The sequence below is a fragment of the Hemiscyllium ocellatum genome, chromosome 26 (assembly GCF_020745735.1).
Source record: "Hemiscyllium ocellatum isolate sHemOce1 chromosome 26, sHemOce1.pat.X.cur, whole genome shotgun sequence".
NCBI classification, from domain to species: domain Eukaryota; kingdom Metazoa; phylum Chordata; class Chondrichthyes; order Orectolobiformes; family Hemiscylliidae; genus Hemiscyllium; species Hemiscyllium ocellatum.
Genome location: NC_083426.1, coordinates 13,785,351 through 13,811,686, shown reverse-complemented (window position 1 = coordinate 13,811,686; position 26,336 = coordinate 13,785,351). Strand labels below are relative to the sequence as shown.

The window sequence follows — 26,336 nt, the reverse complement described above, 5'->3', positions numbered from 1 at the left end:
GGCAGCTTCTATATTTTTTCCAGAATAATCATCTGTTGGATCTGGCTGGTGTTTGACTTAAACCTCTGTCAAAAACAACCCCTTTTCCTTAAACCACTTCCTCCCCCCCTCTCTTAAAGAAAATGATAAAGTTTGCCTTGCAGCTTCCCCCCCCCAAGCCTGTATTCCTGCAGGAGCACGGTCAGTGCCTTACAGACACACACGTTCCCAACTCCAAAACCCTCTTGTCAGTTTTCTTCTTCCTTCCGCCCTCAGTGCGCAGGCTCGGGCCTCTGCTGACTGGTTACATTTTAACCAGGAGTCAGTCTCTCTCTCTCTCTCTCTGCAGCGACGACTCTTTCTCTAGAGGAGGTTCTGCAAGCGCTCAAAACAAAAACACTCCACGGACAGCAGCCAGTCCATGTGAGGGTGATTCTGCATTGGAGCGCTGTGAGTGAAGTTTCAAATCTGTTTCTTCCTCCTCTCTCTTCCACCCCCCCCCCCCCCCCCCACCACCTTTTCCCTATGTATCTATTTCTGCTTGTTGCAATTTTTTTCTCAGCCCACTTCTGTTTATCGATTTCAAAGTAAATACCTTCTAACAAGGGGGTTTCAAGCGTTTCTTCCGCCTGAACTTCCTCTGAAACTTTCTCTTCCAAGGTTTGGGGGACTGATTTTTCTTTCTTTTTTAAAAAAAAGCAATTGACGTTCGAGCGGCAAGTGGTGGTGCCTGAAAGGATACCAGTTGGAGAGGGGCTTGCACTGTGTTTTTAACGTGACGTTACATTCGCCTTTGAATACAAAAGCTAAATGAGTCAGGCAGAGTTGAGGGAGCATGGATTCGCGTGCATCAGTTGCAATGGCTGACTTGTGTTGCCGGTGTTTGCATAGATTCTCAGACGTGCATGTCGAGATAACACTCATGATACGGCGTAAATGTCCTTTTAACCCGTGTTGATTCTACGGCACCTCTTCCCCTACCACCTCATTCTTCTCCCTCCGGTTCTTTAAGTTGTTTTTGGCTGCAGCAGATTAGGTGTGGCGAATGAATGTGATGCAAAACTTTATGTTTCTTTTTTTTTAAAAAGAAAGGTGAGTATGGAATGAGGAAAAATGGGGATTATTCCGTGGGTTTCTTAGCCAGCTGAGCAGCCTTACTGAGAATTCCCAGTACAGTGTGTTTAACCCTGAATCTGAGACCATTATGCCCTGGAGAAGAAGCTGCTGATGTCCTTTCGTACATGAGACCGTCTGCTTCATCATGTTTTGTAGGCTGTTGGCTGCTGTGCTTCGAGGCAATAGATTTCAGCCTGTGAGGATTCTGAAACCTGAGGCTGATGCTGCTCAGTGAGCTGTTTTATGGGTTTCTTCAGCAACTTAATTACAATAGAATAGTCCGTGGGGACATTGTATCCCAGGGTGAAGACTTCAAAGTGGTCGCAACAAAATGTATTCAGAATGCAATGTGTTGATGCAAGATTGGTCAACTGAGTGTGTTACAAGGGGGCATCCTCGGTTCCACCTCTCTTTTGTGACAAATAAAATAATTGTCAGTGATATGTTGTTGATGTACACTCAGCCAGCATTCACTGTTCACCCGTCAACCTTAAGACGGTGCTGGTGGGGAGATGCTTCTCTTGAACCATTGCAGTCCATGTGATGTAGATACCCCACCCACTGTGCTAGTAGGGAGGCAGTTACTGGATTTTGACCCAGCGACGGTGAAGGAATGGCAAAATATTTCCAAGTCAGGATGCTGTGTGACTTGGAAGTGAACTTGCAGAAGGTGGTGTTCCCATGGAGCTGCTGCCTTATCTTGACAGTAGACATTACGGGTTTGTCAGGCACTGTCAGATGGGGTTGGATTTGATTTGGGCTGTGGCTGAGGGCAGCAGTGGGACTTTTGTCAAAGGGTTCAGTGTGGGGGGGAAGGGCAGATTAATCAACTACTGTTCCCACACCCGATCACTGAGAAGGGCAGACAGGTTGGAAGGACAGCATGAGTTTGATTGTGGTCATCTCCTACTCTGTCCTTCTATGGACTCGCACACCAAGAATAGTATTGAAACACCGCTGTCATTGGTGGATTCATGCCGATCAGAATCACTGCTTCAACAGGGAAGGGAAAGAAAGAGAGCAAAACTTTCATTTATATAGAACCTGTAATTTAGCTCTGACCGTGTCAAAGCACTTTACAGCCAATGAAGTACTTGTTGTGTAGTCACTAGTGTGACTTAGAAAATTTCACAGCTCCCCAAACAGCAATAAGATTAGGTTAGATTAGATTCCCTACAGTATGGAAACAGTCCCTTCGGCCCAACAAGTCCACACCGACCCTCCAAAGAGTAACCCACCCAGATCCATTTCCCTCTGACTAATGCACCTAACACTATGGGCAATTTAGCATGGCCAATTCACCTGACCTGCACATCTTTGGACTGTGGGAGGAAACCAGAGCACCCGGAGGAAACCCAGGGAGAATGTGAAAACTCTGCACAGATAGTCACCCGAGGCTGGAATCGATCCTGGGACCCTAGTGCTGTGAGGCAGAAGTGCTAACCACTGTGCCACCCCTAGCTTACAGCAAGATAGGAGGATGTTGGTTGATGGATAAATGTTGGCCAAGTATAAAGCAAGAAGTGTAATCCACTCCTGAAGCTTGTATCAGATCATAGAATGAGCTGAAAGTGTGTTGCTGAAAAAGCGCAACAGGTCAGGCAGCATCCAAGGAGCAGGAGAATCGACGTTTCAGGCATGAGACCTTCTTCAGGAATGAGGAAAGTGTGCCAAGCAGGCTAAGATAAAAGGTAGGGAAGAGGGGCTTGGGGGAGGGGTATTGGAAATGCAATAGGTGGAAGGAGATTAAGGTGAGGGTGATGGGGCGGAGAGGTCAGGAAGAAGATTGCAGGTTAGGAAGGTGGTGCTGAGTTCGAGGGTTGGGACTGAGATAAGGTAGGGGGAGGGGAAATGAGGAAACTGGAGAAATCTGAGTTCATCCCTTGTGGTTGGAGGGTTCCTAGGCGGAAGATGAGGCGCTCTTTCTCCAGCTGCCGTGTTGCTATGGTCTGGCGATGGAGGAGTCCAAGGACCTGCATGTCCTTGGTGGAGTGGGAGGGGGAGTTAAAGTGTTGAACCACGGGGTGGTTGGGTTGGTTGGCCCGGGTGTCCCAGAGGTGTTCTCTGAAACATTCTGCAAGTAGGTGGCCTGTCTCCCTAATATAGAGGAAGCCACAGCGGATGCAGTAAATGATGTGTGTGGAGGTGCAGGTGAATTTGAGGCGGATATGGAAGGATCCTTTGGGGCCTTGAAGGGAAGTAAGGGGGGATGTGTGGGCACAAGTTTTGCATTTCTTGCGGTTGCAGGGGAAGGTGCCGGGAGTGCAGGTTGGGTTGGTGGGGGGTGTGGACCTGATGAGGGAGTCATGGAAGGAGTGGTCTTTTCGGAACACTGATAAGGGAGGGGAGGTAAATATATCCCTGGTGGTGGGGTCCGTTTTGCAGAAGCGGAAATGACGACGGATGATAAGATGTATATGGAGGTTAGTGGGGTGGTAGGTGAGGACCAGTGGGGTTCTGTCCTGGTGGCGTTTGGAGGGACGGGGCTCAAGGGCGGAGGAGCGGGAAGTGGAGGAGATGCGGTGGAGAGCATCGTCGACCACGTCTGGGGGGAAATTGCGGTCTTTGAAGAAGGAGGCCATCTGGGTTGTTCGGTATCGGAACTGGTTATGAAGCTCTTCAGATCATAGAATGGTGCAGCACAGTATGAGGCCATTCCTTCCAATGTGTCCATGCCAACTCTTTGGGCTGTCAGTTTAATCTCAATTGTCCTGAAAACTTTTCCTTTTCAATTCCCTTCTGGTAGTTTTGAGTCTGTTTTCGCCACCCTTCCAGGCAGCCCACCTCTAATCCGAACCACTTGCTGTGTAAAAACCTTTACCTTTATCATGTTGCTTTGATCCAAAATCTGCACTTTATGATTACTGATCTTTTGAGCGGGAAGAGATTTACAGTTTGTTCTCTCACTAATCCCTTCATAATTTTGAGCATCTCACTCAGATGTTCCCTTAACCTTCCTCTCTCTCAGGAGAGCAAGCCCAATTTTTCTAGTATTGCAGCATAAATGAAATCCCCTGTATCGTTCTCATAAATCTGCTTTGCAGTTTCCCTGAGACTTAGACAATCTTGCTAAAATATGATGCCTGTAATTGTCTCTACTATAGTTCAGCTGTGCCCAACCTGTATTTAATAAATCCAGTGTTTTATAACATTTTAAAATAAAATCTTTACTTTTCTACTCAAATCTAATCCTTTATGCCTTTTAAACAACCTTTTCAATTGATCCTGCGGTCAGCAAAAACTTGTATTCACACCAGCAACAGCACTCCCATCTCTCTGTTTCTGGTCTCCTGTTTTTTTAAAATTAGATTTTATTACCCACCAAGATAAATCAGTTCATACTATTCTGTCTTAAATTTCATCCACCATTAGTCATTTAACACTTCAGCATGCTCTAGTCTCCACAAAATTAGCCCCCTTTTTGGTCCTGTTATTTCCTGTTATTTAGCAGTCTATAATATACGCTCTGCAGTGCAACATTAATTCTAACAGAATAGATTCCATCCTTGGCTACATCATGTCCTTTTCTCCTCCTGCAACATTATCTTTGATCAATATTTCCAGCCTGAGATACATGAATAGGCATGGAATAGAGGGATACAGATCATGTAGATGCAAAAGGTTTTTACTTTAGGAAGGTGTCATGTGTGCGTGCAGGCTTGGTGTGCTGAAGGGCCTGTTCCCATGCTAGACTGTTCTTTGTTTCTCTTTGTTCTTTATCAACACACCTTTTTTTTCACTTCCCTATCTTTCCTCCGTACCTCACAACCAGGGTTAAGTGTCTGCTCTTTCTCTTGTTTGAACTGGGTCTCAGTTATTGCCACCTTATCATAGCCCCATGTGAGCTTGTGGCTCACTCCTCCTTCTTTACTTTGTTCCATGCACTTACACCAGTGAACTCTGAACCCATCACTTAATTTTCTCAACAACTAATCTTTTACATTTTCATTTGAATGTTTGTCTCCTGCAATTTCCTCAAGACCTTGCAGCTCCCTTCTGATATTTTATTGTGGTACCCCTCATTCATTTCAAAATAATTGAAGTCCTTCCTGCTGCACTTCTAAATGTTAAATCTGAGATAATCAATTTTTTGTTAAGCAAATGTATTAAAGGATATGGACCAAAGCAGTTATGGAGTTAGGCAACAGATCAACCATGGTCTCATTGAATTACAGAACAGGCTTGGTGGGCTGAATGGTCTATTCCTGTTCCTGTTCCTGTTCCTGCAGGGTTTTGTTTATTCTTTCTTGCGATGTGGGGGTCAATGGCAAGGTTTTTGTTGCCTCATGAACTGAGTGGCTTGATAGACCATTTCATAGCATATGGCAATCACATGATCAGGCCAGATCAGGTAAGGTTGGTTGATTCCCTTCCCTCAGACATAAGTGAACCGGATAGGATTTTATGACCTTCAAAGCCTTTTCATGTTCACTTCCAGATTCACTCATTGCTTTTTTATTCCAGCAGTTACCATGCTGGGATTTGAAGGCATTTTCAACACAGGCTTTGTCTGGGCCTCCAGATTGCTAGTTCAGTGACATTGCCACAATGCCAAGAGTGTGGTGCTGGAAAAACACCACAAGTCAGGCAGCATCTGAGGAGCAGGAGAGCCGATATTTCAGGCATAAGCCCTTCATCAGGAATGAGGCTTGTGGCCCGGAGGGCTTAGAGATAAATGGGAAGGGGTGTGAGGCTGGGTGGGGGAAAGGTGGCTAGGAATGTGATAGGTAGATGAAAGTTGGGGTGGAAGTGATAGGTCGGAAGGGAGGGTGGAGTGGATGGATAGGAAGGTAGACAGCTAGGACTGGTCAAGGGGGTGGTGTTGAGTTATGGCACTGCCACATTGCCACCTATTTCCCTTGGCAAATCTCAGTGGCAAGCTTTGATTGAAATCCAGCTTGTGCTGAACTGTCAACGTACCTTTGCTTTTCCAGGTACTGTCTTTACCAGAGATGATTGCATCAGGGTAGGGCTGTTCAGCCCATTAAGACTGAATTGACTCTTCACTTGTATCTTCCACTGTCCTCCTTTTTCCACATATGATTGTATCTTTTTCAACTGCAAATATTTAATGCCTTTTCATTTAAATGATCAAATCATTTTTGCTTCAAGAACTCTCTTTGACAAAGTAGTAGTTATTAATAATGCTGCAAAGAAATTTCCATTAACCCATCTCTTTGCTCTTTTAGTGGCCATTGGGAAGAGATGGCACATTGCTACTAATATCCCAACTGGAGGGAATGCCTTCTTCCGTATTAAACTGTCAAATTCCTTCACAATTTTAAGAGCCGCTATTAAATTTTCCTCAGTCGTTTCTGTCTCGGTGGAAATAGTCCCAATATCTCAGTTGCTCCTTGTTATAATTTTTGCTCCTGGCACAATGCTGATGAATTTCTATGATGAAGTGCTCTACAGTACACCGTGTTCTAATTTGATGCAGCCATTTCCCTTGATGAACTTTACACACTTTCTATTTAATCCTGGATAGCATTCTTTTGGCTGGGTTTCAAGAGTTTCATTTATCTCCCAAATTATTTAAAATCCGTTTGAAGAATTGCAAATAAAAACCTCCGTTCATAGCTTGAACAATCAATGTATGTAGATGAAAGTGTGGACTGTAGATGCTGGAGATCAGAGTCGAGAGTGTGGTGCTGGAAAACCACTGCCGGTCAGGCAGTATTCGAGAACCAGGAGACTTGATGTTTTGGGCAAAAGCCTGATGACGGGATTTTGCCTGAAACATCAATTCTCCTGCTCCTCAGATGCTGCCTGAGCTGCTGTGTTTGTCCAGCAACACACTCTGGATCAATGTATAGGTCATTTGGAGCGACATCCTTGTGCTCAGTACTGCTTGAAATCTATTGCATTTTTATGCCTTTTTTTGAACAGTGTTGAACTTTTCTCCACTGTGCCCAACTAATGCAGCAATACTGAGTTCCACATGTTTTATCTGCTTTTTTATAAAATTGAGTTAAATATTTGCACTAGCTGTTGAATCCATCAGTGAGCTCAGTGTGAGTGATAGTTGGAGCTAATGTCTTGCTCTAGGAGTTTCTCCAGTGACCCCTGTACTGTCTGGAATGTAACTTTTATGATATTAGAAATGCTCAACATATTGCAGAAATTCCCATTGACAAACAAGATTTTCCTCTGCTGTCCTGATGGTGTTAGCCTTCAGTTTAGATAGTTTAATGGGCCATAGACACACTCTATCTCCTTCAAATCATGTAAGTGGAGATGGCAATTTCTGACCTACCATTGGGCAGTTGTGAGTTGGGCATGACCTGTTCCTACCCGGTATTTGCTCATAAGCACCTCTTGGATGGTGTCCAGATGATGATTGGGAGCAGAAGCTTGTAGCTGCCTTTTCTGTCGTCTTCATAGCCCATTGATGTTGAGGTCAGATGTGGCACTTAGACTTCTGCGTAGGCTGAGACCAGACAGCTTTTAACATTGTCGGAGAGTAGGCATAGTTGTACACTACATCTTAAACTTAACCAGTTGTCATGGTAATATTGGCTTTTAATTTCCTTTTTTTGTGAACAAAGCATACAGATTCCATTTGTTCCAGTTCTCAAAAGAAACTCTTAAAATTTAACAATAGAAATATCTAGATGATCAATGTTAATCAACCTGTTGAGAGATGTTATTGTACATCTCTGCAGCAGTTGGGATTTGAAGTTTCCTGGCTCAGAGGGAGGGCTGCTACTACTGTGCCACAAGAGCCCAAACGTTTTTCATCGAGGTATTTTTATTCAACCTGTTCAGACACATTCAGCCACACCTTTGGAGCATGTGGAATTTGAATTCTGGATTCCTGATTCAGAGGTAGGGATGCTACCACTGTGTCATCAAAAGATCTTTGGCTTGAGTCATCTGGTTTTTTTTGTTACATTTAATCAAGGTGAACTAAAACAGGATATCTAATAGATGACAAATCGCATTATATATATCTGAGCAGGTTTATATATATTATATATATCTGAACAGGTTTAGTTTAGAATAGTTATAAGCAGTTTAGAGCCATAGAGGTATATGGCACAGAAATAGACCCTTCGGTCCAACTCATCCATGCCGACCCCCCAGATATCCTAACCCAATCTAGTCCCACCTGTCAGTATCTGGCCCATATCTCTCTGAACTCTTCCTATTCATATACCCATCCAGATGCCTTTTAAACGTTGCAATTGTACCAGCCTCCACCACTTCCTCTGGCAGCCCATTCCCTTTTGTCTTTCCCCTCTCACCCTAAACCTATGCCTTCAAGTTCAGGACTCCCCCACCCCAGGGAAAAGACCTTGTCTATTTATCCTATCCATGCCCCTTATGATTTTACAAACCTCTGAGGTCACCCATCAGCCTTCGATGCTCCAGGGAAAACAGCTCTAGCCTATTCAGCCTCTCCCTATAATTCAGACCCTCCAAATCTGGCAACATCCTTGTAAATCTTTTCTGAACCCTTTCAAGTTTCACAACATCTTTCCGATAGGAAGGAGAGCGGAATTTGCATGCAATATTCCAACAGTGGCCTAACCAATGTCCTATTCAGCCACAATATGACCTCCCAATTTCTGTACTCAATTCTCTGACCAATAAAGGAAAGCATACCAAATGCCTTCTTCACTATCCTATCTACCTGCGACTCTACTTTCAAGGAGCTATGAACCTGCACTCCAAGGTTTCTTTGTTCAGCAACACTCCCTAGGACCTTACCATTAAGTGTATAAGTCCTGCTAAGATTTGCTTTCCCAAAATGCAGCACGTTGCATTTATCGAAATTAAACTCCATCTGCCACTCCTCAGCCCATTGGCTCCTCTGATCAAGATCCCGTTGTAATCTAAGGTGATCTTTTTCGCTGTCCACTACACCTCTAATTTTGGTGTCATCTGCAAACTTACTAACTATACCTCTTCAGCTCACAGTCTGGATTAGAGTGGCGCTGGAAAAGCGGGTCAGACAGCATCCGAGGAGCAGGAATATTGATATTTTGGGCAAAAGCCCTTCATTAGGAATGAGGTAGGGAGCCTCCGGGGTGGGAGAGATAAATGGGAGGGCGGTGGTGCTGGGAAGAAGTTAGCCAAGAATATAATAGGAGGATGGAGGTGGGGATGAAGGTGATAGGTCGCAGAGGAGGGTGGAGTGGATAGCTGGGAAGGAAGATTGGCAGGTAGGACAGGTAATGAGGATGGTGCAGAGCTGGGAGGTTGTAACTGGAGTAAGGTGGGGGGAGGGGAAGCGAGGAAACTGGTGAAGTCCAATTGATGCCCTGGGGTTGAAGTGTTCCAAGGCAGAAGATGAGGTGTTCTTCCACCAGGCAACACTCTAATCTAGACTCTGATTTCCAGCATCTGCAGTCCTCACTTTTGCCTCTTAAGCTTGCATCCAATTCATTTATGTAGTGTACCCAGCTCTGATCTTTGTGGCATTCCGCTGGTCACAGGCCTCCATTCTGAAAAACAATTCTGTACCCTCTGTCTTCCACCTTTTGAGCTAGTTCTGTATCCAAATGGTTAGCATGACAAATGAGCAAATTGTAAGATACTATTTGGATATTGAGACATGTCATAGCTTAAAACCTATGACTCAATCTGAATGTGATTGCTCTGTCCCACTCTGTATCTGGGAGACGATGCAATCAGAGAAACATTTGACAAACTAAAATGAATTGGGGAATTGCATCATATGATTATAGCCACCTCGATAGTGCCCTGCAGCAGATTAATCCAAGGGAAAAAAGGTTCAGAATCCGGTTGGAGGCATCTAGAACAAGTGACATAACATTAAAATTACGAAGCAGCATTGCTAGTCAGGTTTGATATCATTAAGCACTGAGATCTGAAACTTTTCTTCCCAAAATCTATTGAGGACAGGTAATTGAAATTGGATGGGTAAAGGGCGCTATGGGTTTATGGAATCAAGGTAGACAGATAAGAGTTAAGGTACAGATCAATTGTGATCCAAATGAAAGGTGAACAGCCTACCCCTGTTGTCTATTCAAACACATTGTGGAGGAACTGTACTGTTACATAAGGTTGGTTGCTACAAATGTTTACAGCACAAATCCAGGTTGGGCAAACTATCTTTTGGAACACAGGTCTGGTTTATCCAATCTACATAAGTCAGTGTTGAAAACTTGGATGCCATTGACAGTTACTTGTAACTTTAAAAAAAAAATTCAATTTTCCCTTTATGCCAGCACCTTGACAAGAGCAAATAAACTGGGATATGTACCCAATCAGCCATTCATATGCCTGTTTGGGTTCTGTGTTACACTGCTGTCTTGGCCATGGGAACTGAATTGCTCCTTTTTCTTATTCACAAAGTCATAATGCAGAGTGTCAGCCAAGGATTGTCAGTGCGTAGTTCTCTTGCCTCAGAGTCACAAAGTTTCCAAGTTCAAGTCCCAGTACAGAGCTTGAACTCAAAGTTCTACGTTGACACTCCAGTGTGATACTGAAGGAATGCTGCATTGCCAGAGATATTGTCTTTTGGATGTGATGTTAAACTAAGGCACCATCTGCCAACTTGGGATGATGCAACTGATCCTGTACTTCAAGGAACGGCTGGGGTTCTGGCCAATATTTGACCCTCATTCCATATCACAGAAAATACATGATCTGATCATTATCACATTGCTGTTTGTGGGCGTCTGCTGCATGCAAAATTGCTATTTCTACTACATTACAACTACACGACAGAAGTAAGTCATTGGTTGTAACCTACTCTAAGATATCTGTGAAAAGCAGTGTATAAATGCAACTGAAAATGTGTTGCTGGAAAAGCGCATCAGGTCAGGCATCATCCAAAGAGCAGGAGAATCGACATTTCGGGCATGAGCCCTTCCTTTTCCAGCAACACATTTTCAGCTTCTCCTGCTCTTTGGATGCTGCCTGACCTGCTGCACTTTTCCAGCAACACACTTTCAGCTCTGATCTCTAGCATCTGCAGTCCTCACTTTCTCCTAGTGTATAAATGCAGTCTGTCTGTCTTTTCTTATTTTCTGGAGGTGCTGGTATTGTATTGGGTTGGACAAGGTCAAGTATCACCCGATACCAAGTTGTATTCCAACAGGTTTATTCGAAGCTCTGCTCCTTACTTAGAGTAAGAAACAGATCTCCGAAAGCTTGCGTTTTCAGTTTAAACCTGTTGGATTATAACTAGTTATTGTGTCATTTTTTTTGACTTTTTTTTAGTACTGAGTAGCAATTGATTAAAGGAACATTGCCTGTTTTTTTAAAAAGAACAAAACTTTCACCTCTCGTTTATATACCCACCAATGTCCTAGCTAAATGATATTTAATTGTAGCTCCTTTGCAGCTGAGTCCCAGCTGAAATCTGCTAACTTACACCAGGATTAAACTGGAGAATTTCTTTAAATCTACACTTGGTGATGTTTAGTCACTGTGTCCCTGGGCGTATCGCTTAGTGAAATGGTTGAGTAATGTGAATGGTTACGCCAGCAGATTAAATCTCGTTTCATGGCCAAAGTATTTGGTTTATGAAAGTTGCTTATTATTTTTCTCAAACAGTGATTTGTTACTTGCTCAATGCTTGAACCAAAATTTTGGCACTAGTTAGGAGCAGTGCTGCAGGAAATTTTATTAACTCTTTAGTGGCAAATCTGCAATCTTGGTGAATTTGGAAAGAAATAATGGCCTTGATGTGACTACATGAGAGATTATACAAATTAGACCTTTTTTCTGCAGAACTTAGAAGGTATGGGGTAGTCTGATTGAAGTCTTCAAGCTATTAATGGGAAAATACGGGGGTGGTCAATACGATCTATTTCCACGGGTTGGGGATTCTAGAACTGGGGCACAAGCCAAAAAGTCAGACCGTTCGGGAGAGATGTTGGGAAGTATTTCATTGTGCAAAGGATAGTAGATGTTTGCAACCTTCTTCCCCAATTTAGTAGTTGTTAGTTTTAAATCTGAGATACATTTTGATAAGCAAAGATGTTAGGGGATATGGGCCAAAGTTAGGTGAATGGAGTTAGGCCACAGATCAGCCATGATCTCAGTGAATGACCTACTCCTCTTCCTAGGTTCATATGTTCCAAATTATGTTTTGACCCTGAGGCATTTCCGTTGTGCTGTTTCCTTTATTTCAAAGAGTGCTTCAAAGTTTCTGTTTGATTTTGTAAACCAAAGGCCATAAATATGAGAGTCACAAATAAATAGAGTAGGGAATTCAAGAGAAACATGTTTTCCCAGAGGAAAAAAATAGTAGAACTGTCAAACAAAGCAAATAATATTGGTACTGTACATTTTGAGGAGAAGGTGGATAAGGATATAAGGATAAAGGAATATATGCATATGCTGATAGAATTAGATGAAGAGGAATGACAGGAAGCTAGTCTGGACAACAGAACAACCTTGGTTATCTGAAAGTCAATTATCCGAATTTCGGATTATCTGAACAAGATCTCAAGGTCCCATAAATATGTTATCGTTTTCTGAACAAATTACTACTCGCCTGTCCCGTCAGGATAGTTGAGGTTGTTCTGTATAATGCCGATAGAGATCAATTGGTGAAATGTCCAAATTCTGTGTCGTAGGCTTGATGTAACTTTTATTAATTGCATACCCTCCTTTTTTAAACTCCTCTTGATGGCTGCATCCGTTGAAAGGCTGGCAACATTTATTTGTCAACTCTTCCATTATGTTTTCTGTATCATGTAACGTCTACCATTCGATCAGCTGCTATGAAGGGCGTGTGTTTATGTTCTCGCTCTCTCCCTGTGGGCAATGGCCTCACTGAACATGCAACCTGTGGTGGCACGTCCAAGCTTTGACTTCTGCCCTTCCCTCACCTTTTGATGACTGCAACTTTGTGAAGTTTTACTGTGCCAGTGGCGATTTTTGTTTACTGCCAGAATGCCATCACAGTGGATTCCTGATTTAGGAGGACTTTCACTCCATCAATTTGATTTGAAGACCGCTTCTGGCAATGGACTCGGTATGGTAAAACCACTGAACAGCCTAGTAATCTTGAATATCTAGTAACAGGGAAAGTGTTTTTGGCTTGGAAATTTTGAAAAGAATCCATGGCAACTAGGTCAACCCATTGTATGAAAGCATCTGATTGGCATATTTTCTGCAATCCATTTAAGAGAATTTGTAAGATATTCTGTGACATTGGTAACGATAATTATTTAACCTAATTTATTTTATGTTCCTCATTCCCTCCTTCTCCTGAGAGCCTTGTCCTTTCTAGGATAAACATTGAATGAGTATTGGGTGCTAGAGTTGCTAAAAGCCAGGTTTGTCTTATGGTCTCCAAGAATGAAAGATTAACCTCTTAAGGGAACAGCCTTGAAGAAACTTGATGGGGCATTTTCCATTGAGCACTTTTATGTTTATGATGATGTTGTAGATGGAAGAATAGCAGCTGTTTGGTCGATATGGTATGAGTTCAAATGATGAAACCTCCTAAGAAACCATCCAAAAAGAATTGGCAACCTGATTTGCTGTGCCCCCACTAATCTCCAGCTCCCTGACAAACTGGATATTAGCAAGTTTGAGATTTGTAGCTCAGGTTGAGGTTTTGGATGTAGGTTTGTTCACTGAACTGGAAGGTTCATTTCCAGATGTTTCGTCACCCTACTGGGTAATATCTTCAGTGGGCCTCCGGCAAAGCACTACTGATAATTCCTGCTTTCTATTTATATGTTTGGGTTTCTTTGGGGTGGTGATGTTATTTCTTGTGGTGAGGTCACTTCCAGTTCCTTTTTCTCAGGGGGTGGTAGATGGGGTCTAACTCGATGTTGATAGAATTCCAGTTGGAATGCCATGCTTCTAGGAATTCTCATGCATGTTTTTGTTTGGCTTGGCCTAGGACAAGCAGTGCTTCACCTGAGGCCTACTGAAGATGTTACCTAGTAAGGTGACAAAACATCTGGAAGTGAACCTTCCAGCTCAGCGAGCAAATCTGCATCCAAACTGGATATTGTGCACCTGTGAGTTAAGCTATGGAGGCCATACAGGGAGAAATGTGGGGCTGTTGTGGGCCAATAATGGCCAAACACCGTTCTGTCCTCTCAACCGTGCAATGTTCAGGGGACCTGCTATAACATCTCTGTTGAGAATTGCCAATGAGTGTTGCCATTGTCTTCACTATGGGGAGTTCACAAGTGACTGGAATTTCTGAAATCAATTGTAAGAACTTCATCCCTGTGTGAAGTTCATGAATGAGAAGCATTACATGAATGATTTTGGATGATTATTTAATTCAATTTAATGTGTAACAGTGCATTAGAGGCTGATGCAGATGGTGATTTGCTGCCTGTACTTCCTTGAAGAGTTCAATAAAATTTGGCATCTCCATGTGGCTCCCATCTGTACTAAGAACATTTCATAATTTTCTTATCAAAATACAAGGGGTACAAAACATGCTTAGATCTGGGACTCATTTTGAATCCAAATGATCAATTCTTAAGGACGGAAGGACAGTGAAGGTAGCAGCCGAATAGCATGTTTTGTGATTGCAGTTTTTAAAAGAATTAATCCGCATCTCTGCAACATATTACTTCACATCAACAGTTAAAAAGTCAGCTTGACTCAGGCATGGTACTCAAGCAGCTGAGTCAGCACAGCGTGGTTGAAAGATTACTCGAGAACTTGAGTGCACATTGTAGACAGGGACTTCAATGTGGGAGCATTGAGTTGATGGAGGTGCCGTAATTTAAGGAAGATTTTAAGCTAAGACCATTTCTACCTGTTCTGGTAAATGTGAACCATCTCGTGGCATGATTCAAAATAGAGCAGGAGTTCATTCCCATTGTCCTCGTCAACATTTATAATGCAAACCAATGTCATTGTAAAACAAACCACCTTGTAATTTATCTTCTTGCTGTCTGAGGTATCTTGCGATGTGTGCAATCAGCTGTGTGATTCAGTACTTCTCAATCCTGGCTACATTTCAGAAGTGGTTCATTGGCTGTGTCGTACTGTCATCCATCTAGCAGATACAATATTAATACAGCTTATTCTCTTTAGTAGGCATGCAGTAACTTGTTCTTAATCATCAGTGTTCGTTGTGTAGGATTCTTTTTTAACATTAAATACTGCTCAGTTTCATTTTTCACCAAGGCCACTTGGCACCTAAGCCTATTATAGCCTTGGTCCAAACATGAGACCTGAATTCCAGAGGAGAGTTGAGAAAGACTGTCCTTGACAACAAAATAGTATTTGACCCAGTTATAGCTACAAGGAGCACTCCTAAAATTGAATCAGCGGGAGACAGGTTGGAATCCTCCCACCACCATTAGTTAGAGTCTTATCTGACAAAAGATGGTTGTATTTATTGCAGGTCAATTATGTCAGTCCCCAGGCATTACTGTTAAGCTTCTAAGGTTGTGTAATAGACCAATCATCTTCGTACACTTCACCAAGGATCTTTCATCCATGATAAAGTCTGAGATTTGGTTGTTCCTGAGAATTCCATGTTTTGCAGTTTGTAACTTCTCAGATATTGAAGGACTGACGCAGTGAAACTGAGCAATATTTGGGATTGAGCTGACAAATAGCAAGTAACATTTATGCCATACAAGATCCAGGTAATGACAATTTCCAAACAGGGGAATTTTCTTGTGACATTAACCTGCAATACTATTGTCAACCATCAACATCCTTGGCCTCATCATTGACTCAACGGGATTTGCCACGTAAATACTGTGGCTACATGCACATGTCAAAAGCTGTATATTCCAGGCTGGGTGATTCACCACCTCATTTCCTCAAGCCTTTCTATCACCCAAAACGCTTCATTAAGTGAGAGAAAATACTCTCCGTTTGCCTTGATGACTGCAGCTTCAATAACATTCAAGACTAACAAGGACAAAGCAATCTGTTTGATTGGCACCCACTTTCAACATTCACTCCCTTCACTACCAATGTTGACCTTATTTTCATGCGTCCTTAAATTAGAAAATTCACTTTTTTTTAAACTAACCAACAATTGAAAGAACTAGTTTTTGCATTTATTGTTAAGGTGCTTTTGGTTTCATAGTTTTCCTTTTTGAGGTCCCTGCTATTTGACTGCTCTTAACTTGAGGCAGGACATGTGGAGTTTATAAACTGGGAAGCTAGCATGTAGGAATCCTGCTGTGAAGGCGACCATGTCAACTTCTGTTTAAGTTGCAATTGTTGTTTTACAAGATAAAATAGTTAAAGTGAATTATCAATGGAGGACAGGAACCATGTTTTTTTATAAAAATAAGAAAAGAACACCAAGAAAACAAAAACCAGAAAGGAATTTTTTGCTGTCTTATGGAATAATCAACTTTTACTCAACGCATGCAATTCTGTTTTATGTCTTTGTCTCTTCTGTTGATGACTCTACGCTTTTGCTTAGCTGAAACGGGAGTATATAAATATGAGGTTTGACCTTGAGTGAAAACAGCCTGCATTGCAGATCATAGTATTTCAAATCCCTTCAACAGTGACTGACTGCACTTGGCTGTTATGAGTTTGCTATGCAGTGGTCAGCTGTGGTCTTCTGCCAACCATTGCCTGAGCAATGGAGGTTAAACAGGGTGTTGTGCCACAAGCTCTGGCTTGATAGGATAAAAGGTTGGAAGTGAAAGATGGTGCTCTTCAGCTGAGCTCGGAGAAGCCAGAGTTGAGGTGGCGAACTCGTAAGTTATTAAAGTATATTTTTGTTCTGTTTTCTTCAGTTGCTTGCTTCCAGGAGGCTATAGATCATTGTAGGCACTGCAGGAGATGCAGCTGCAGATGAAGGATGATTGGACTGCACCCAATTCCTAGCCTGTCAACAAAAGAGATGGATAGTTAGGGCTCAGATATATTTGTTGCAAAAATGTGTGATTTACCTCTAGAATATTTGATTTTTTTAATGATACGTTTGGGTTTTTGTGTGTTGAATTAGTAACCAATGGGTTTTCTTAAGTTAATAATTAACGCAAGTATATCATAACTATGATTTCTTTCAAAACAATGTTTGAAGCCTGACCTTAGAATGATGTAGAGATGCCGGCGTTGGGCTGGTATACAAAGTTAAAAATCACACATCACCAGGTTATAGTCCAACCGGTTTAATTGGAAGGACTGGCTTTCGGTGCGCCAGTCCTTCAACCACCTGATGAAGGAGCGGCACTCCAAAAGCTAGTGCTTCCAATTAAACCTGTTGGACTATAACCTGGTGCTGTGATTTTTGACTTTAGAATGAATATGCTTTAACATACTATGGATGGATTTCTATTTATTTTAGATTACCTCACTGGGTCACGAGACAAATAGTCTCCAGGTTTATTAAAGGCTTCTAGAACTTGAGGGCAACACGCATCGCTTAGAGAGTAGGATAAGCTTTATATTTACATGCTTTACTTTTGAATAGTGTGGTTTTGTGAAGTCTTTGGAACAGGATGGCTATATAGGCCAGTCCTCCAGGGAAAGGAGGATATTAGTGAACTAGGTTACCTTAGAGTCATGATTGCTAGTCCTAGTTCAGAAGTGCTGAATTGAAGCTCTGAAGAGGTACTTAAATCTGAGTACATTTAAGCAGGTATGCGGTAGCTCCAGGAAGTATTCTGCAGTTCCAGTCCAAAGTCAATGTCATAATTATCTTTAAACCTCCAAAGGTGTTAAACAACAGGGTCTCTGTTGTGAGTATTGTACAAGTGGAGCTTTTGGGTATCGTATCAGGATTCTATATAAATGCCATTTTGCTTCTTTTCAATTTATAAAGGAGTTTGTTGGGATATAACTTTTATTCTGGATGTGGGTTTGCTCGCTGAGCTGGAAGGTTTATTTTCTGACATTTTGTCACCATACTAATTAACATCTTCAGTGACCTCCGGATGAAGCAGTACTGATGATTCCTGCTTTCTATTTTATATGTTTGGGTTTCTTTGGGTTGGCGATGTCATTTCCTGTAGCAATGTCATTTCTTGTGGTGATGTCATTTCTTGTTCTTTTTCTTAAGGGATGGTAATTCTATGATTCTAAAAGTGATTTACAGGACTATGGGGAAAAGTCAGCAGACGAGGTGCGCTTGGAAAGAGCTAGCAGTCGAGTCCACACTAACCTTCCAAAGAATATCCCGCCCAAACGGCCCCCCGTTCCCTAACCCTTTTCCCATAGCTAATACACTTAACCTGCACATCGCTGGACACTATTGGCAATTTCACACGGCCAATCCTTATAACCTGCACATCTATGTGCGAGGAAACTGAAACCCATGCAGACACCGGAAGAATAAGCAAGCTCCACACAGTCAATCACCAGAGGGTGGAATCGAATCCAGGTCCTTGGCGCTGGGAGGCAGCAGTGCTAACCACTAAGCCACTGTGCTACTTTTTCAAGTAATTATTCAATTCCCTTTTTAAAGGCCATGTTGAATCTGCTTCCACCACATTGTCTCAGGTGATGCAATCCTGATTCCAGCCACATTTTGCATAATGCCAAAAAACATGCTTTTTCTCATGTCGTTTTTTTGTTCTAGTTATAGAGTCAGAGATGTACAGCATGGAAACAGAACCTTCGGTCCAACCTGTCCATGCGACCAGATATCCCAACCCAATCTATTCCCACCTGCCAGCACCCGGCCCATATCCCTCCAAACCCTTCCTATTCATATACCCATCCAAATGATTTTTAAATGTTGCAATTGTACCAGCCTCCACCACATCCTCTGGCAGCTCATTCCATACACGTACCACCCTCTGCGTGAAAAAATTGCCCCTTAGGTCTCTTTTATATCTTTCCCCTCTCACCCTAAACCTATGCCCTCTAGTTCTGTACTCCCCAACTCCAGGTAAAAGACTTTGTCTATTTATCCTATCCATGCCCCTCATAGTTTAATCTGGCAATTACTTTTAAATCAGTGGCCTTTGCTTCTCAGCCCTTCCACTATTAGGAACAGCTTCCCCCTATCTGTTCTGTGATTTTGAATACTTCAGTTGAATCTCATGTTGCCGTGCTGTTCTGTTAAGAAAGTAAATACACATCTATTCGTGATGTATGGGGGCTATCAAAAGTAAAGCATTATAGAAGTTTTCTTTTGTGCTGACATGGATGTCGTACTTCTTTTGAGAAACAACAATGAAAGCAAATCCTTAATGGCTTTTAAAAGAGAAATCATTAAATATTTGAACAATTTTTTTAAAATAAGAGTTTGGGGAAAGGGAAGGGAAATATGATTGAGTAAATAGGTCTTTGAGACCACACAGTGACACAGTGGGCCAGATATGGGTCTCCTGTGCTGTTAAGATTTTATAATTCTGTGGCCTGTTGTGCCATCTATATACTTCCTTTGACGTATTTATGTGGTTGAGTTTTGTTCCACATCTAATGCGAACAAAGAACAAATGTATAATTTCCACAGAGAAGGGTAAAAATAGTTTATTTTCCCTTCTATGGGCCAATAATTTTGAAATTCTATGCACTGCATCGATTTCTATTTATAGCTCCCCAGTTGAGGTTTACAGAAAAATACGTTTTGTGACCAGTTCAAGGTATGCATTTCATAACTTTTCCAACAGTGAATTTCTTTTTGGTTCTGGTCTACAGTTTGATTCACAAATGGGAATAACCTTTTTCTTTTAAAGCCCCCACGATCCATATTTTTCTGTTCTAGAGTTTTCACCTTGCCCTGCCTTCAACTCCAGTGTCCATGCTAGTCCAGCAATATTCGAAATAGAATCAGAAGTAGACCATTTGGCTTCTTGAGCTTGCTCCACCATTCAGTAAGATCGTGACTGATCATTGTGTGCTTCAAATGCTACATTCTGTCGACCACAGCCCTTGGTTTCCCTGCCTAACACTAATCTGGGTGGAGGCTACTGTCAGCTTTTCTTGGTGTCCTTCCACGCTGCATGGCTTTGCATTAAAGTCAATTTCCAATTAGTACCCTGCAGTCAATAGATGTGAAGCTGGAAAAGCACAGCAGGTCAGACCGCATCCGAGGAGTCAGCATTACGGCCTGAAACCCTCTGTCAGTTCTGACGAAGTGTTTTGGCCCGAACTGTTTCCTGCTCCTTGGATGCTGTCTAACCTGCTGTGCTTTTCCAGCTCCACATCTATTGATTCTGGCTTCCAGCGTCTCAGTCCTTACTGTCTCCTAGTAACCTGCACTTGCTTTGTGGTGTTTTGTTTTGTCAAATGTATGAATATTCACACAACTCCTGATGGTATCCGTGAGAGTCACTTCTCTGGTGAAAGGGTAAATACTCAGATTTTTATTGTGCTGAGCCCAGGTTGCATTGTCTTGTGATCTCCAATTGTCATCCTCCTTGACTGCTGGTGAAACATTCTCAGTCGAGACAGATAGATATGCACCACTCCATTTGCTTTTTAATTTTACGATACCACAGTTATTTTCCATTGCCACCAATTGAGAGGTGGCCTGATAGAGGTTGAAAAAATCATGGAGGGGGGTATAGATAGGATTAATGGTAGGTGTCTTTTTCCCTTGGATGGGGATTTCAAAACTAGGGGGCATACATTTAAGGTGAAAGGCGAGCATTAAAAAAGATTGGGACAAAGACAGAGGGTGTTTTGATTGTAGAATGAACTTCTTGAGGAGGTAGTGAATGCGGGTATAGTTACAACATTTAAAAGATGCTTAGATAAGTACATGAATAGGAAAGGTTTGGAGGGATATTAGCCAGCAGCAAGCAAATGGGACCAGTTTAGTTTGGGATTATGTTCGGCATGGACCGAAGGGCCTGTTTCCATGTTGTATGACTCTATATATTAGTTCAATCACCCATAAAATTTGTTCATAATGAGCCAAAAAATGATCATGAGGGGCTTTTTGCTGAGAAAAGCCTATGTGACCAATTGCATTATAATGTGCTCTAATAAAGGGGGCCATGTAGTGGATATTGCTTGATCTCTTAACTTGCCAGCAGCAATAGTAAGAGCAGTTATTAAAGGAATTGGTAAAATAAAAGTATGATAAATTAATAATTTCTTTGGTAGGTGTTAGATTAAGTGCTCAGTTAAAACTGTGCTTCCAATCTTGAAAATTGTGACTTTGAGAGGCTGAGGTTCTGAAAGGAATCAATGTTAAAACCAAAATTAGGGTCTGTGCCACACTCCTTTTCAGGGAAAACACAACATTTAAACATTATTCCTTGTAAATTGAAATTTCTACATTGCCAAATTAAATAACTTTTTAAAAAAATAATAAATCCACGGAAGGAAAATGTAATTTTCTTGCTCACACCTTCACAACCCTGACCTCCTGGGGAAAAGAACAAACCAAATTTAAAAGTTCTTTTCACGTTGCAAAAGCATGACCAAATGCCATGCCCTATACCTTCACCAAGCTGTCTATACTACTTCCTTTCCAAGCCTACTTTATAATTTCTCACTCTAGCTTGTGAAAAGGAGAGTTCCTGGTCAAGATTTCCAAGGAGTTACCATTCTCTGAGTCAAGAAATTACTCCTCATCTCAGTTTGAAAAAGCCTACCCCTTATTCTGAGATAATGCCCCATGCTTTTAGGCTCATCTGCCAGGGAAAGCATCTTATCTACATTCCCCCTGTTAGGCCCTGCACGAATTTTATACATTTTCAATGCTGTAGTTATTGAAGGTTCATGATTATATGTAGTATTGCTTTGTGGGAACTTGGTCTCTAAATCAAAGAAAAAAAATTAGTTTTGAGATCTGTGAGGGTCGGGGGTTGCTTTGAACAGTGAGCTGGAAACAGAATTTCCAAAAATTTGTGTAATGTTTCTAAATGTCTGCCATAACTAAAGGGTGATCATTGCTAGGGTGTTGCCTTACTTGTGCTTTACAACCCAGAGAGAGAGAGTCCAAGAATCAGATTCATTTAGACAGATGCAGATCAGTCAGTGAAGATGTTCCTAACAACTTCTGTTAACAGCAATCTCTAGAGAGTGAGGGCTGGCGAGAACAGTACTGCATAATTTCAGAGAAAGTTAGAAATTGGAGGCTATTCAGGTGTCTGAAAGAAGACATCCTTGAGGCTACTCAAGCCAAGAGATAATGAAGCACATGTTAAGGAGTAAGTGAGCTGAGTTAGTAGCTTGTTTAAAGCTCTCAAGTAGAGACAGTAACTAAAGAAAATAGCCATTGAGTAAATGCAGAAATATGCTGAATAGAAACTAGAAAACATATATGTGCCAATTGATCAAGGAACTTTTAAAGTAGAGGTAGGGATTATCCTTCACTGAGGGTTGAGTGCCTTGTTGCGGTAAAAGAGTTGAATCTTTCAGATATATGTAATCTTTCACAAAGACCCTTTGTGATGAAGACCATTTCAAATAGTCCTCATATTGTAAAGTAGGTTTTTAAAAATCTTTTTTATATGAAATAAATTTTGTTTCATGAAAAGTATATTGGCATATTCTTTTGAATATGTTCAGTGACTGACTAGTGAACAAAACAAGAAAGATGAAACTTATTCTGAGATCTGACTTGTCCAGTATTACCATCAGCTGGGATCATCCCTCATTCTTAGAAACTCTGGGGAATACAAGCCCAGTCTCTCCAATCTGTCCTCTGAAGACAATCTCCCCCCAATTCACAAGGATAATCTGGTGGGAGAAAATATAACAAAAATTGCTGGAGAAACTCAGAAGACCTGGCAGCATCTGTGGAAGGAAAGCAGAGTCAACATTTTGGATCCAGCGACCCTTCTTCAGAACTGATGGATTTGCTGGTCATCTGTGGCATTCCCTGGATGGCAAGTATATCCCTCCCTTTAGAAGAGGAGAACCAAATTGCACATATACTCCAGATAAGGTCTCACCAAGGCTCTATACATCTGCAGCGGGACATCTTTTCTCCTGTGGTTGAATCCCTTTGTGATGAAGACTAATGTACCATTTGTCTTTCTTTTTCATTTATCGCCCTGTGCAGCTGGATCCACATTTTGCATGGAGATGTGTGTAGTTGGGTACAGACATTGGATCCTCATGAAGCTAGGTATAGTTTAGCCACAATGTGATTGGTGTGGTGGAACCGTTTTGAGTGAATGGTGTTGTGTTGGTTGAGGGCGAACATCTTTATGAATGATGCATGGCAACTGGGTAAAGCAGGAAGAAATGTTAAAATGAATTTTGCCATAATGAGTGAGAATACAGACTCACTACACAGCATTGAAGTAAAATAATGTTATATAGAGAAATATTAAATTAGACTAGTTGTAGAAATAATCAGGATGGCTTTATGGATGTAGTAAGATGGCTAACCATTTGGATTGAACGTGCCTCTGCATTTAATGCTTATTGAAGAAAATGCTAGAAGTTTTTACTATGATCTTATGAATGGTGTGAGAATTCAAGCGTCAAATTGCTTAATGCTAATCGTGAGTAGTTCGCAAGGTATAAACAAAATTTGCTAACTTGCATAACCTTGTTTGTAAGTTGGGAGGTTGATGGTAAAGCAACTGAGAACTTCATTCAATCATTAGGCAAAATCATTGAGGAGGGTAAATGTACTCATGAAAAAGTTTTTATGTGAATCAGACTGGCTTATTCTGGAAAAGGCATGTATATTTCAAGATAACACTTAATGGTAAGGTCGTAGGGAGTGTTGCTGAACAAAGAGACCTTGGCGTGCAGGTTCATAGCTCCTTGAAAGTGGAGTCGCAGGTAGATAGGATAGTGAAGAAGACGTTTGGTATGCTTTCCTTTATTGGTCAGAGTATTGAGTACAGGGGTTGGGAGGTCATGGCTGTACAGGACATTGGTTAGGCCACTGTTGGAATATTGTGTGCAATTCTGGTCTCTTTCCTATCAGGAGGATGTTGTGAAACTTGGAAGGGTTCAGAAAAGATTTACAAGGATGTTGCCAGGGTTGAAGGATCTGAACTAAAGGGAGAGGTTTACAAAATTGAGGGGCATGGTCTTTTCCCTGGGGTCGGGGAGTCCAGAACTAGAGGGCATAGGTTTAGGGCAAGAGGGGAAAGATATAACAGAGACCTAATGGGCAATGTTTTCATGCAGATGGTGGTACGTGTATGGAATGAGCTGCCAAAGGAAGTGGTAGAGGCTGGTACAATTGCAACATTTAAGAGGCATTTGGATGAGTATATGAATAGGAAGGGTTTGGAGGGATATGGGCCGGGTGCTGGCAGGTGGGACTAGATTGGGTTGGGATATCTGGTCGGCATGGACGGGTTGGACTGAAGCGTCTGTTTCCGTGCTGTACATCTTTATGACTCTGTAAGAAATGGGTGTGTCAGCTTTAAAGCAGCAAGTATCATTTGCTTGCTGGAAATGCAATAGTGGTTTTAATTTGAAAATTATATCCAAGCCCCTAGGGTAATGAAGGGTTATTCAAAGCATAAACTACCAATCGTATGGAGGGGAAATAGGAAGGAATGGTTAACAGGAGCAACTTTTAAAAATTGGTTTACTTCCACTTTTGTCTAGCTATCAAGGATTATTATTCAGCAAGTAACCTTATCGCCAAAGTATTCCTCCTCCTGAACAATTGTTCTGACCATCCTCGAGTTTTTGATGACTTCAGTAAGAGTGAAGGTGCATGTTATGGTGCATTTTCAAACTGGACCATGAATGCTGTTTTGGACAAAATCAAAATGCTAGGTGAGGAACTCTGTTGATAGATTTTGGGAACATCTTGCAGAATGCGCACATTCCAGTGTTTCCAGATCTGCTATAGCACAGTTACAGGAGAAGCAATGCTGCTTCTTGCCTGCCCATCCTTGTGTCTCAATGTTCACTTTAATGCACTACCTTTTCCAATAGCATAACATTTGTCCTCCCAATGATTGGGATTGGCTATTAGTCCTGAATTCAGACTGGCATTGTACATGCCCCCATGGGCTCATAGTTGAGGTTCCTCAAACCTTAAAGCTAGGAGAGTCTATTGAACTATTTGTTTGATGGATCAGGCCTCTTTAGTCTTAGGAAGAGTCATTGGACCATCCGGTTTCATCAAGTGTCCTGTTTGTCAGTTAACATGAGTTTCTATCATTATTGCAGATGAGACATTTAGATTTCACAACCGTGAAGTGGTTGCATTTGAAAATGTTAATGCCAAAATCTTTCTGGGCCCTTACCATTGTGGGATCTGGAAAACCTGTGGCTGGGACTTGACAAGGCAGATGTGGAAAAGTTCTTTCCCCTTGTGAGAAAGTCTAGGACCAGGGTAAAGAAGTTGTCCATTTAAGATAGACATGAGGAATTTCTTCCCTGAGGATCGTCAGTCTTTGGAATTCTTTACCACTGAGGGCTGTCCAGGCTGAATTGTTTGGTATATTCAGGGCTGAGGTAGACTTTTTAAATTTGTAATGGAATCAAGGGTTTTGTGTAACGTATAGACAGGGTGGTTAAAAAGGCAATTAACACACTTGCCTTTATTGCTCAGTCCTTTTGAGTAGAAGAGTTGAGGAACATTATGTTGAGGTTATACAGGACATTGGTGCGGCTGTTTCTAGAATACTGTGTTCAGTTCTTGTCCCCCACTTATAGGAAGGATATTAACAAGCTGGAGAGGATTCAGAAGAGATTTACCAGGATGTTGCCGATATGGAAGGTTTGAATTAAAATAAAAAGGCTGGTACTTTTTTCATTGGAGCATAGGAGGTTGAGAGGTGGCCTGACAGAAGTTTATAAGATAATTAGAGGTTACATAGAGTTGATGGTAGATGTCTTTTCCCTAAGATGGGGAATATCAAGACTAGGGGGCATGTTTTTAAGGTGAGAGGAGAGAGATTTTAAAAAATACATAGAAAAGGCAAATTTTTAATGCAAAGTGTAGTTCGAGCGTGGAATGAACTTCCTGAGAAAGTGGTAGATGTACAATTACAACGTTTAAAAGATATATGGATGGATACATGAGTAGGAAATATTCGGAGGGGTGTGGGCCAGGAGCAGGTAGGTGGGACTAGTTTTGTTTGGGGTTATATTCGGCATGGACTGGTTAGGCTGAAGGATCTGTTTCAGTGCTGTATGACACTATGACAGGAAAGTGGAATTGATTATCAGATCATTCATGACCTCTGTGCATAATTTTGTCTGCAGAAGAAATAAAAGATTTTGCTCAATGTACATCTGATGGTATTATCTGTGTGTCATGTGACCGGAAGGATTTTGTTCAAACTGTGGTCTTTAAAAATGTGCCTGCTAACTTGTACCAATGGGAACTGAGTCCATTGTGAATCATCACGTCTGTGTATTGATGCAGACCCAAAAAGGCCACACTGATTGGGAATGACTCACATTGGATCCATGCCTCCTGCATACTACCTGTGCTGACTTTCCACTTACAAAAAAATGTT

General features: G+C 41.7%; 1 protein-coding gene across 1 annotated transcript in view; it reads left to right on the top strand.

The window, feature by feature from the left end:
• Positions 1-293: 293 nt before the first annotated feature.
• LOC132828149 (solute carrier family 45 member 3-like) overlaps positions 294-26,336 on the top strand; it is a 137,710-nt gene continuing 111,667 nt past the window's right edge. Inside the window, exon 1 of the mRNA XM_060845073.1 lies at positions 294-429. The gene's annotated coding sequence lies outside the window, so the exon portion shown is untranslated. The remainder of the gene's footprint in view (positions 430-26,336) is intronic.